The sequence below is a fragment of the Macaca fascicularis genome, chromosome X, assembly GCF_037993035.2.
Source record: "Macaca fascicularis isolate 582-1 chromosome X, T2T-MFA8v1.1".
Classification (NCBI taxonomy): Eukaryota; Metazoa; Chordata; class Mammalia; order Primates; family Cercopithecidae; genus Macaca; species Macaca fascicularis.
In genome coordinates, this window is record NC_088395.1 from 43,463,179 (window position 1) to 43,477,582 (window position 14,404).

Below are 14,404 nucleotides of genomic sequence, written 5' to 3' on the forward strand. Positions count from 1 at the left end.
AGAAAGCCAAAGAAACTTCTAACACACATTGGTTCTCTCCTTTCTGAAATACCCTGCATTCTGTGTATCTTTTTCATTAGAAGGTTTGGTCTAAAACTATAGACCTTTACTGAAAATTAGATTTACCACAATGCAAAAGCTTTATCTTTAAAGTACACTACAATATCAGTTACCATATACATTTACTCATTTAATGAATGTTTGTGGAATGCCTATTATGGGCCAGTAACTATTCTAGGCCCTGGGAGTCAGTAGTGAACAAAATAGTCAAGAATACCACCTTATACTCAGGTTAGGGAAGAGAAACTATAAGCAAATACACGTCTGGTGATAAATGCTATGAAGAAAAATAAAATGAACTAAAAGAGATGGATTGAGATGAGAAATGGGGTGCAGTTCTTTTATATAGCATGATTAAGGAAAGGCTTGCCTATAATACACATTTGAGCAGAGACATGAAGGAAGTGAGGGAGCAAGTCATATAGATATCTGGAAGAAAAGTGATGCAACAGAAGGAACAGTAACTTGAAAGTTCCCTGTGGCAAGAGCAAGCTTGGTCTGTTCGAGGAATAGCAAGGAGGTAATTGTGCTCGTGCAGAGGGAGTAAAGGGTAGAATGGCATGAGCTGAGAGCTGGTGGTATGCGAGGACGTGGCCAGACTTTGATCTTACCCTAAGGGAAATAAGAAGCCTTTAGAGGGTTTGAACAAGGGAGTGGTATGATCTGACTTGTGTTTTAAGAGGGTCATTCTGGCTTCCGCAAATCTAATACTAGACCGCAGAGGGCAAAGATGGAAGCAGAAAAACCAGTTAGGAGGAACCTAAAACAATCTTCATAACCTAGTGGCTTGAACCAGGATAGTATTAAATAGTGGTGGAAACATTAAGAAGTGGTCAGACTCCGGAAACATTTCTAAGATAGACATATAGGATGTTAATTTTATGTAAGGTTTGAAAGATAGGAATCAAGCCAAGCTATTTGGCTTGAGCAACTGAAAGAATGGAGTTATCATTTAATTACTATGGGGGAAGACTACTGTAGCTGGAGAAGCAGATCGGGGGTTGGGGATGTAGATGGGGACATTTTAAGTTTGAGGTATATCAATTAGGGTTCCAAAGGGAAAGAGTCAAATTAGGTTAATTTGAGGAGAGGCATAATAATGGAACTATTTATAAATATACAAAGACAGGAAAAGCACAAGAGATAGTGCAATAGCACCAGGCTAAAATATGTTGAATGTTTTACAACCCTAGGCCTGACAGGATAAGGAAACAGACTGGGGCCATGCGGTACTGTGCAAAGGGCTGAGGAAGGGGCTGAAACCCTTCTGAGGAATGCAGACAGTACTCAGCAATGCTGCAGGGATGGAATCAGGAATAAATACTCCAACCTCATCTCCTCCTTCCTGTTTGTTATTCTATTGGTGTTCCCCATTGACTAAACCCAACAGGAAGTCAGAGGACAAATGAGCCCTCTAATGTAACCCAGAGTTCAGCCTTCCATGGCACAACGCAGAGTAAAGAGGGGTATAGAATATATTGGAAAGGGCAAATGAAAGACATTCAATACATCGAGGAGGAGATGTCGAGTTGGTTAATAGACATGTCTTTTCAGGAGAAAGATGCCACACTCAATTTAGGAAGATTTTGAAGCCCCGTGCTCTGGGACTGGTTGCATTGATAGGTAACTTTGAGTAGAAGGAGAATTCAGAAATAGTGTCCCTCTCAAATACTATCATTGACTCCATAATTACTGATGTTTCTTGCGATATTAAGAAGTAAGTTATGGGATAATTGGCAGGTATGCTATATCTCAGTATCATGCCACTGGACTAAAACTGCTTGTGTTCTATCCAGGAAGCTTCTAATGATACCACCCAAGAAAATATCTTATTTTGTAAGCCTTTGTGAAACTTCATTTTTTTTTTTTTTTTTTTTTTAGTATGCTGACACATTTACAAAATTTCTTTGCCAACAACAAATACAAACGTTGATGCTCTGTGGGTAGGTGGAATTTATTCAATGCTTTTGCAACACTTCTGGTTATGTTTCTTGGATTTAAAGGAGCTCCATCCAAAACCCTGACTCATTGCTTTTTGTTTTTAAATAAACTGCATTTTTAGAACAGTTTTAGATTTTTAAAAAAACATAAAGATTGTATAGAGAGTTCTCATAAACCCTGCACATAATTTCTTCTATTATTAACATTTTCCATTACTATGGTACATTTGTCACAATTAATGAGTAAGTACTGATACATTATTATTAACTGAAGTCCTTTCTTGATTCAGGTTTCCTTAGTTATTACCTGTTTTTTTTTCTATTTTACTTTACCATTCGGGACACCACATTATATTTAATCATCATGTCTCCTTAGGCTTCTATTGGCTACTATGTTTTTTTCAGACTTTCTGTGTTTTCAATACTCTTCACAGTTTAGAGGAGAATTGGTCAAATATTTTGTAGAGTGTATCTTAACTGGGATTTGTCTGAGGTTTTTCATGATTAGACTGAGATTGTAAGATTTTGAGAAGAAGACCTCACCCATAAAGTGTCAATCTCATCATGTCATACTAAGTGCATATAACATTATCGACATGACTTATCACTGTTGATAAGTGACCTGGATCACTTGGCTGAGGTATTGTTATATTTCTCCACTGTACATTTACTCTTTTATTTCCCCTTTTCCATACTGAAACTTTGGAAGGAAGTCAATCAATGTGCACAGTCCATGCTTAAGAAGTGGGAAATGAGGCCGGGCGCAGTGGCTCATGCCTGTAATCCCAACACTTTGGGAGGCCGAGGCGGGCGGATCACGAGGTCAGGAGATCGAGACCATCCTGGCCAACACGGTGAAACCCCGTGTCTACTAAAAATACAAAAAATTAGCCGGGTGTGGTGGCGGGCGCCTGTAGTCCCAGCCACTCAGGAGGCTGAGACGGGAGAATGGCGTGAACCCGGAATGCGGAGCTTGCAGTGAGCGGAGATCTCGCCACCGCACTCCAGCCTGGGCGACCGAGTGAGACTCCATCTCAAAAAAAAAAAAAAAAAAAAAAAAAAGTGAGAAATTATGCTCCACCTCCTTGAGGGCAGAGTATCTACATAATTTATTTGGAATTCTTCTGCACAGATTTGTCTATTCTCCCACACTTATATATTTATTCAATGATTTGTTTATGACAGTATGGACTCACAGATACCGATCTTGTACTTTGGGTTATAATCCGATACTACTATATTTCATTGCTTGAATTGCTCCCATTGTGGCCATTGGGAGCTCTTTCGGTTGCCTCCTGTGCCCTATAACATACATTGTGGTTTGATTTTGTTGTTGTTGTTGCTTAGCACTTCCTTGATTTCTGGCACTACAGGATACTTCAGGCTCATCTTGTATATTTCCTGCCTCAGTCCTAGCATCTGGAATTTCCTCTAAGAAGCCCCGGGTCCTTTTATTGGAAAATAGTATTAGAAAACAAGATCGAGGCACCAGGTGAGCTTGTTGCTACTGGGGTGTTGCTGCTCCTAGATCCTCTCAGCTGACAGGGAGGAGAGATATGTGTGTATACTAACCCATGCATATACACATATCTATGAATATTTCTATGTGTAACCATATGTATCTATATAAACCTAAATATGAGTTCATACTGTTGCCTCTGACTCTAATCTATTACCACATGAATCACTCTAGCCTTCACCTGATGCTTATCTATAAACTGTCACTCCAGCAGTGATACCTGGCTCCCACCATCTCTCATTCATTTACTTAATGTTTAAATTCCAGTATACATATATAGCAGTACCAGAATTGTTAATTCACATTTACAATTTACCAACAAGAGTACAGGCTTATATACAGTTTTGTTTGCCTTTAGTTTTATAGACCGTTTATTTCCAAAGTTGCTTTGGTCAACACCCTATTCCCCCACTGACCTCATTGATGTCATTTTTTAATATTTGTAATACATTTATTTTTTTAAGGAAGAATGATTGTTTTATTCATCTGTACTTAAACCAGCCAAAGTAGTACTAATGTCATTATGATGCAGCAAGTACAAGATCTCTTTCTACAAATATTAGCATAACCAACAGAACGGGGGCTATAGTAAAACAGAGCCAAAAAGGGTTGAGGAAATAAATGTAGTATGTTACAGCTTAACCCTTCACCTCAATAGAGTTTTTTTAAAAAATAAGTAAAGCCTCCCAATCCCAAAAAATAGGAATATACCTTCATCACACCAATTTGTACTTTTATTTCTTATTCTGGAAGTTAGATTCTAAACCTTAAAGATATCCAAACTAGTATTGTATATACTTATCTATAGCCAGAGACAGCTTCTACCATGTGTCCTTGCCAGCCAACATTATTAAAAGGTCTTTTCTCTAGGAAGATTCAATAGGAAAAAAGAAAGAAACCTCTCTGATTAGGCTCCAATCATACCCCACCCTCTATCAAATTGACTGGATAGGCATAATGGAAACCAGAACACGTGGTTTCCAAACAAGAAAAATCCTATAAGGGAGGGGAGGCAAGGAGAGGTAGGATTCAGCCAGTGCCCACACTGAAATTGAATAATATCAGTTTCACTCATCTTCAGGTATCTTCAGGTTGCATGTTCGTGGAATCGTTTAGGAATAAATCTATGGCTTGTGGAGTACTAAAATACCTAGTGGTCTGCTGTATTACATTATGGCTTTCCCCAGCAGTTTCCAAGGCAACCTCCAAGTCACTGGCAGGAGAATTTGGCTGGAACTGCATGCAGGACTGCAGAGATTCCTCTCCACAGTTAGAGAAGGGACTGTTCCAGGCCTGATTGTTCCAGGACTGGGTGCACCAGGAGTGGTTGCTCCAGGAATGGACATTCTGGGTCTGGTTGCTCCAGGCTGAATTGCTGCAGGTCTGGTTGCTCCACATTGAAAGGTTTCCAGTCGTGTTCACCAGGCATCCCTGGTGGTAGGAAGAGTATAGGGTGGGGTAGGTAGGTGCTGAGGCCTTCTGAGTCACACCACTGCTATTCTTTGGCCAGTTGTTTTTCTGTCGCCTCTTAGATTTCATTCTCTGGTTCTGGAACCAGGTCTTAACCTGTTTGTAGCTAAGGTTCAGGATGGCTGAAAGTTCTTGCATCTGCTGGAGGCTTAGGTATTTCTATCTCTGAAATCTATCATTAAGTACATACAGCTGGGTGGAAGAGAACACAGTTCTGGTCTTCTGTTTCTTGACCGGAACCTTGTCTTCCTTTTTCGCAGTGCTCTTCTCTGCAGAAGTGGGTTTTTTGCCTTTGGGACTGGTAGAAGAATCAGGGCTGTCCTGAATAAGCAGATCCATGGAGGAAGGAAGAGGAGAGACAGTCTCTGTGTGAGGCATCTCAGCAGAAGACATTTGCAAGGATGGATAGTTTTCTTCAGGCCCACAAGTCACCGGTGTAAGTGAAGATTCTTTACAGTTGGATGCTTCAGAGCAAGGCAGGCTTTGGGGATAGGCTGGATCCATACTCATGTTATTATTGGGGAATAGAAGGGAAAAAATTAAGAGCTGGACTGTAAAACAAAAAGGCTAAGGCAGATTTAAGACTTTTTTTCTGGAAGATCTTAGAGAAATATGACCTCCAGAAGTGAAAGTATCAAGTAGTTGGGATGAAGTGAATTGCCCCCACAATAACCGGAGGCAACCAGCTCAGTCCAGCCTATATTTGTAATACATTTAGATGATTTTGTCACATTCCTCATTCCATCCCGGGATGCTCCCAATTCCTAAATGAGTGTTTAGTTTGTATACATTAAGTATCCAGTTAGTTTGTATACATTGTGTTTAGACATACTGCACAGTGCCATGTTATTACAATTACAATTTGTAGAGAATATTTTCACCATCCTAAAACACAAACACAAAAACCTTGTACATTGTCTTTTGAACCTTACATTCCTCGTCACAAACCCTGGATACCACTGATGTTTTTATTGTCACTATAGGCTTGTTCTTCCTAGGATGTCATATAATTAGAATACTACAGTAATTAGTCTTTTCATACTGGCTTGTTTCACCTAACAATATGTGTTTAAAATTCATCCATGTCTTTTTATGGCTTCATAGCTCATTTCTTTTTTAAAAACTTTGTTTTGTTTTGTTTTTTGAGATGGGGTCTCAATGTGTCACCCAGGCTGGAGTGCAGTGCCATGATCATAGCTCACTGCAGCTTCCAACTCCTGGCCTCAAGCGATTTTCTTGCCTTAGCCTCCCAAGTACCTTGGACTACAGCATGTACCACCATGCCCAGTTTCATTTCTTTCTATCCCTAAATAATATTCCATTGTATAGATGTCCCCCAGTTTGTCCATTCTCCTATTGAATAATTTCTTAGTTGCTTTGAGTTTTTGGTAATTATGAATAAAACTGACATAAATAATATTGTGCAAGTTTTTTGTTTTCGTTTTTGTTTTGTCACAGGGTGTAACTCTATTGCCTAGGTTGGAGTGCCATGGTGCAGTCACAGCTCACCACAGCCTCAACCTCCTGGGCTCAGGTGATACCCCTGCCTCAGCCTCTAAAATAGCTGAGACTACAGGCATGTGCCACCATGCCCAGCTAATTTTTTTGTATTTTTTGTAGAGATGGGATTTTGCCATGTTGCCCAGGATGGTCTCCCAGGTTCAAGCGATCTGCCTGCCTTGGCCTCCCAAAGTGCTGGGATTACAGACATAAGCAACCGCACCTGGCCCATACAAGTTTTTGCATAGACATAGGTTTTCAAATTAATTGGGGGAAGTTTTAGGAGCATGATTGTTCCATTGTATGGTAAAATATGTTTAGCTTTGAAGGAAACTGCCAAACTATTCTCAAAGTGGCTGTACCATTTTGCATTCCTGCCAGCAATGAATGAGAGTTCCTGTGTTCCACATCCTTGTCAGAATTGGAATTGTCTGCTTTTTAGATTTTACCATTTTAATAGGTGTGTAGTGGTATCTCACTGTTGTTTTAATTTGTAATTTCCTGATGATAAATGTTGAACATCTTCTTGTATATTTATTTGCCATTTGCATGTCTTCTTTGATGAGATGTCTGTTCAGATCTTTTTTTTTTTTTAAATTAGGTGGATGTTTTAGGTGTTATTTATAAATTTTGGGTACACGTCGTTTCTCAGATATTTTTTTGAAAATATTTTCTCCCAGACCATGGCTTGCCTTTTCATTCTCTAACATAGTCTTTCACAGAGCAAAATTTTTTCATTTTAAGAAAATCCAAAATCAATTTCTTTTTCTTTCATGGATCATGCTTTTGGTATTGTATCTAAAAACTCATCATCATCCTTAGGTCACTTACATTTCTTCCTATGTTTTCTTCTAGGAGTTTTATAGTTTTGCCACTTTCATTTAGGTCTATAATCCATATTGAGTTCATTTTTCTGAAAGGTGTAAGGTCTATGAGTAGGTTCTTCCTCCCACCGTGGGGACATCCAATTGTTCTGTCACCATTTATTTAAAACAATATTCTTTCTTCATTAAATTGCCTTTGCTTCTTTGTCAAAAATCAACTGACTATATTAATGTTGGTCTGTATATGAGCTATCTATTCTGTTCCATTGATTAGTGTGTCTATTCGTTCACTTATACTATGCTTTTTGATTATTGTAGCTTTATATTAAGTCTTGAAATCAGATAGCGAGAGCGTTGCAACTTGTTCTTTTCCTTCGTTATCATGTTGGATATTCTAGATCTTTTGCTTTTTATATAAACTTTACAATCAGTTTATAGATATTTCGAAATAATTTGCTAGGACTTTTATTGATATTGCATTGCATCTGTGGATCAAGTTGGGAAGAATTTATATCTTAATAATATTGAGTTTTCTAATCAATAAAAATTAAAATCTTTCCATTTATTTAGATCTTTTCTTTTATCAGAGTTTTATAATTTTCCACATATAGATCCTGTATCTATTATGTTAAATTTATACCTATTTCAATTTTTGGTGCTATTTTGTTATTATTTTAATTTCAAATTCCAATTGTTCTTTGCTGATATATAGGAAAGCAATTGACTTTTGGATATTAAGCTTGTATTTCAGGACCATGCTAGACCCTCTTATTAATTGCAGAATGTTAATTCTTTGGAATAATCTGCACAAGCCAGTCATCTGTGAACAAGGACAGTTTTATTGCTTCCTTCTGAATCGATATACCTTTTTTCTTTTTCTTCCTTCCTTCCTTTCTTCCCTCTCCCCCTTCTCCTCTTTTTCTTATTCTCTCTTTCATTTTTGTCTTATCACACAAGTCAGGATTTCCAGTGTGATGTAAAATAGGAGTGGTGAAAGATCACATTCCCACTTTGTTCTGAATCTTGCATGAAAAATGTCCACCTTCTTATTATTACATTTGATGTTAGCTGTAGGTTTTTATAGGTATTCTTTTAACCAAGTTGAAAAAATTGCCTCTATTCCTAGCTTGCTGAGTGATATTTGGATTTTGTAAAATAATTGATCTACATCAATTGATAGAATCATGTGAATTTTCTTCTTTAGCTCATTGATATGGTAAAATGCATTCATTTAATTTCAAATGTTGAGCAAGTCTTCCATATTTGAAGTAAATCCTACTTGGTCATGGTGTATAATTCTTTTTACATTTTTTGGTTTTATTTGCTAATATTTTACTGATAATGTTTAATCTATATTCATAAGAGACATTGGTCTTTAGTTTTTTTTTTTCTCATATAATGTCCTAATATCCCTTGGAATTAGGTTTTTTTATTAGGGTAATATTGGTTTCATAGAATGATTTTGGAAGTGTAAACTTTGTTTTTATTTTCTGGAGGACATTATGGAGAATTGGTATCATTTCTTCTTAAATGTTTAGAGGAATTTACCAGTGAAACTGTCTGGGCCTGGCTTTTTGTTTTAGGTGGAGATTATTCATTATTGATTCAATTTCTTCAGTAGGGCTATTCAAGTTATTTGTTTCTTCTTGTGTGAGCTTTAGTAGTGTCTAAGAACTGGTTCATTTCATGTGAATTATCAAGCTTGTGGGTGCAGAGTTGTTCACAGTATTCCTTTTATTTTCCTTTCAGTATCCACAGGCTCGGTAGTGATGACCTAAATGTATTACTGATATTGGTAATTACTGATTTTTCTCTTTTATTATTGGTTAGCCTGTCTAGAGGTTTATAAATTCTATTGACTTTTCTAAGAAACATCTTTCAGGTTTGTTGATATTTTTCTATTGTTTTCTTGATTTTAGTTTCATTGGTTTCTGCTTTAATTTTTGTTATTTTTTTCTTCTGCAATATTGCTTGAGGCATACATTTCTCTTCTATCTCTAATTTTGTAGTGTGAAATGCTGTGTTGCTGAGTTTACAGCTTCTTTCTAATATACGCATTTAATGGTATATATGTCCCACTAAGCACTACTTTCACCACACTTCATATATTTTGATAAGTATCTTTAAGTTTTCATTTAATTAAAATATTTTTAATTTTTCATGAGACTTCTTTGATTTATGTGTTATTTAGAAGTGTGTGGTTTTATTTCCAAATATTTTGAGGTTACCAGTTATCCTATTATTGATTTTTAGTTTAATTCCATTGTGCTTGGAGATATACATTGTATTATACCATTTTAAGTTTGATAAAGGGTGTTATGTGGTCCAGAATATGCTTTATCTAGACAAGTAGTCCATGCAAGCTTGAGAATGAATGTTCACTTCAATCACTGCATTTGGATTAAATTTTCTATAAATTCCAAATCGATCAAATTGATTGATAGTGCTATTCAGCACTATCCTTATTGATCTATCCTTGCTGATTTTTTACTTTCTTAATGTATCAATTACTGAAATTGAAGTGTTGAAATTTCCAACTATAATACTGAACTTTTTCATTTTTCCTTTTAGTTCTATCAGTTTTTGCCTCACCTATTTTGGCACTTAGCTGTTAGGTGCATACACAATAAAGATTGTTATGTCTTCTTGGGAATTTGCCCGTTTATCATGAAATAATGCTTCTCTTTATCCATGATAATTTTCCTTGTTCTGAAACTGTTTTGCCTGAGATTAATATAGCTACTCCAGCTTTCATTGTATTAATGTTAATATAACATATTTTTCTTCATCCCTTTACTTGTAACCTGTTTTATTCATTATGTGATAGCAGATTTTTTGGAAACAATAAACAGTTGGGTCTTTTGTATCTCAACCTCTTTCTTTTAATTGATATATTTAGACTATTCATATTTTAAATGATTATTGATGTAGTTGGTGCAATGTGCTAAATATCTGTGTTCCTCCCAAATTTATATGTTGAAATCATAATCCACAATGTGATGGTATGGGGGGGGGTGTTTGTGAGATGATAAGATCATGAGGGTGGAGCCATTATGAATGGAATTAGTGTCCTTATAAAAGGGATCCCAGACAGCTCTCTTACCCTCTTTCCACCATGTAGGGGTACAGGAAGACAACAATCTGCAACCCAGAAGAGGGCTCTTACCAGAACCCAACCATGCTAGCACCCTGATCTCAGACTTCCAGTCTCCCTGGAATAAGTATATGTACATATGTATCCCTTATAAGGGAACCTTGAGAAACAAATTTCTGTTGTTTTTAGGCCACCCAGTCTATGGTACTTTGCTATAGTAGTCTGAACTAAGACAGTGATATTGGCAGTAACTCTCTAGGTTCACTTGTCTCTCTGTGTGGCAGGTGGGCTTGTGGCCTTAATTCTCTGATTGGTTCAAGACGATTCATTAATTTTCCGTTTGCTCAGCTTTATTATTATTGTAAGGATGGGAGTAATGACTTAGAGAATCTTTATATGTTGGAGCTAAAACCAGAAATCTGGTTTATTGCTTTTTGTTCTGGCATTCCATCAAATAAAAACTTCACCACTAAGCCAGATGGAAAACTAGTCTCTGTCTGTGAAAGTCATTAACATCACACACACCAAAGCCTCTAAAGGCTCCATAAACCAAACATTTTAAGAAACCAGTGATACAGACTAAAGAATAAACCCATTCTTAAAAGTATTATCTGCATATGATGAGCCAAATTGCTTTGTGCCTCAAGATCTTAAGTTTCAATCCTTGGACTGAACTGAAGTTCACAAAATGAACTCATCTAATGGCTTAAGGCTTGGATCTAGAATTTTCTATCAGTGGCCTTGTTCAAGTTTACTTAATCTCTCTATGCCTAAATTTCAAACCATAAAATGGGGAGACTAATAATTATTTTGTATAGTTTTATGGATATTAAATAACACATTTAACAGTGCAAAGTATTCAAGAATTTGTCTCCCACTCTTTAATTCTTAAGTTTTACAAAAATTAGTATAATAGATATGTAACTCCACATTTTATATAAATGTTCAGAAATAACAGGAATGGCCAGGTGCAGCAGCTCATGCCTGTAATCCCAGCACTTTGGGAGGCCAAGGCAGGAGGATCTCTTGAGCCCAGGAGTTCAAGACCAGCCTTTGCAGCGAAGTGGGACCCCAGTCTCTACAAAAAAATTAAAAAATTATCCGGGCTTGGTGGCACAAGCCTATAGTCCCAGCTACTCAGGAGGCTGAGGTGGGAGAATTGCTTAAGCCCAGGAGTTTGAGGCTGCAGTTGTTCATGCCACTGCATTCCAGCCTGTGCAATAGAGTGAGACTTTGTATCAAACAAAGAAAAGAAAATAATAGGTATGTAGCCAATGAAGGCCAATAAAGCCCAAGATGCTTTACGAAATCTGGAATCCCTTATAAAAAAAAAACCATAACCAAAAAAATAACAAAAAAAAAAAAAAGGCTCTCCTGTAATGCAAGCCATATCTGTTATGGACTCAATGTTTGTGCCCCTTCAAAATTCACATGTTAAAGCCCTAACCCCCAATGTCATGGTATTTAGAGGTGCGACCTTTGGGAGATAATCATGTTCAAATGAGGTTATGAGACTGAGGGCCCCATGATGGGATTAGTGCCCTTGTAAGAGCAGGAAAAGAGACCAGACCTCTTTCTGTCTCAGTAAGGGCACTGAGAAGATGGCTGTCTGCAATCCAGAAAGAGAGTACTTATCAGGGGACCAAATCAGCTGTCATTTTGATCATGTACTTCCGAGTCCCCAGAACTGTGAGAAATAAATTCTTGTTGTTTAAGCCACCCAGTTTGTGGTGTTTTGCTATGGCAGCTTTAGTTGACTAGGATAATCAAACCACTCTTTGTCTGAAAACCTTTTAGAGAGAGACAACCTGATGGAAAAATAGGCAAAACACTTGAACAGGAAGTTTGAAAAGAAAGGATATCCAAATGGCCAGTGTGTGAATATATGAATACAAGGGGACTTTTAGAAGTTTGTGAAAATGGAATTAAAAGACAAAAATAAAAATACATACACTTTATTTCTCAACATAACTTCCATCAAGTTCAAGACACTTTTGTAAATGATAATGCCAGTCCCTTATTCTATCCATAAAGAACTGAGGGTACTGGGAATTTAATCATGTCAATAGTCTTTTGTAGATTATTAACTGAAAAGTGGGTGCCCTTTAAAGATATTTTAAGATTAAATAACAAAAAGAAGTCAGAAGGAGCCCAACCAGTATTGTAAGGTGAAAGTCTCACAAAATTGCCTTGTTTGATGAGAGGAATGAGCAGCATTGCCATGGTGCAAAAGGAGTCTCTGGTGAAGCTTTCCCGGGCATTTTTCTGCTACAGCTTTGGCCAGCTTTCTCAAAACATCCTCATAATAAGTAGATGTCATAATTCTTTGGCCCTCCAGAAAGTCAACAAGCATGATACTTTGAGCATCCCCCAAACTATTTTCATGACCTTTGCTTTTGACTGGTCTGCTTTTGCTTTAACAGGACCACTTCCACCTCTTAGTTGCCACTGCTTTGATTGTGCTTTGTCTTCAGGATCATACCGGTAAAGTCATGTTTCATTTCCTGTTACAATTGTTCAGAGAAATGCTTCAGGATCTTGATCCCACTTATTTAAAATTTCCATTGAGGCTGGGTGTGGTGGCTCATGCCTGTAATTCCATCACTTTGGGAGGACAAGGTGGGAGGATTGCTTGAAGCCAGGAGTTAGGAACCAGCCTGGGGAAGCTCTACAAAAAAAAAAAAAAAAAAAATTAGTTGGGCACAGCAGCATGTGCCTATAGTCCCAGCTACTCAGAAGGCTGAGGTGCAAGGATCACCCAAGCCCAGGAGGCTGAGGCTGCGGTAAGCTGTAATCTCACCACTGCACTCCAACCAGAGTGATAGAGTGAGACCCTGTCTCAAAAAAAAAAAAAAAAAAAAAAAAAAAAAAATTCCATTGAAATTCTGCTCTTATCTACAGCTAATACGGGCACAACAGTTTTGGCACCTGTCAAGTGGAAAATTTCCTCAACTTTAATTTCTTAGTCAGAATTGTGTAAGCTGGACCAGTGGAGATATCTATGGTATTGGCTTTCATTTGTGCTATTAATCCTCGGTCCCTCAATCCTCTTGAATTAGGGCACGAACGAGATAAATTTTTTACTAGCAAATTGATGTGGATGAGTTGCCACTGCAGACTTCAACTTCAACATCATCTCGTTCCTTATTAAAATGAGTTATCCATGGTAAACTGCTGATTTCTTTGCAGCATTGCCCCCATAAACATTTTGTAAAGCATCAATGATTTCATCACTCTTCCAATCAAACTTCATCATAAATTTGATGTTGGTTCTTCCTTCAGTTTTAGCAGAATTCATGTTGCTCTGATAGGGGCTTTTTTCAAATTAATGTCTTATCTTTCTTAGTGCCTCAAACTAGATCCTGTTCAAACATGTTTTAACAAGTTAGTATGAGTTTATTTGGGTGCAAAAATCTTTTTACATCCATGCATAGCTTTTTCATAATACACATTTTCCACGAACTTTTTGAAAACCATTCATACATGCTCAATGTCATTAGTCATCAAGCAAGTGCAAATTCAAACTTCCAATAGGTAATATCAAGAATTGGCAAGGATGTAGAGCAATTGAAACTCTCATATGCTGCCAGCAGGGGTATAATTTGTGAGAATTTCTTTAGAAAACTCTTTTGCAGTATTTATTAAAGTTTAACATATGCATGCTAATGACCCAGAAAGTCCACTGCTAGGCATAGAGCCAACAGGAATTTGTACATATGTTCACTAAAACATGTATAAGAATGTTTATAGCAGCACTATTCATTATAGCCCAAACCTGAAAACTATAGAATTCCCATCAATGGTAAAATGGATAAACAAATTCTATTAAATTTACACAATAAATATTATACAGCAACAGGAATGAATGAATTATACACAACTATATGCAACAATAAGGATGACTCTCATATCCGTAATATTAAGTTAAATAAGTCACACAAAAGAATACAATATATTCATTGGTATAAATTTCAAAAGCAGGCAAAAAAATAGGTGT

The 14,404-nt window shown here is 37.0% G+C and overlaps 1 long non-coding RNA gene and 1 pseudogene across 1 annotated transcript in view; both read right to left on the bottom strand.

Moving 5' to 3' along the window:
• The window catches only part of LOC135969141 (uncharacterized), a 232,220-nt gene that overhangs the window by 36,693 nt on the left and 181,123 nt on the right, over positions 1 to 14,404 (bottom strand). The window lies entirely within an intron of this gene.
• Positions 4,597 to 5,835, bottom strand: LOC102145921 (homeobox protein NANOG pseudogene; annotated as a pseudogene).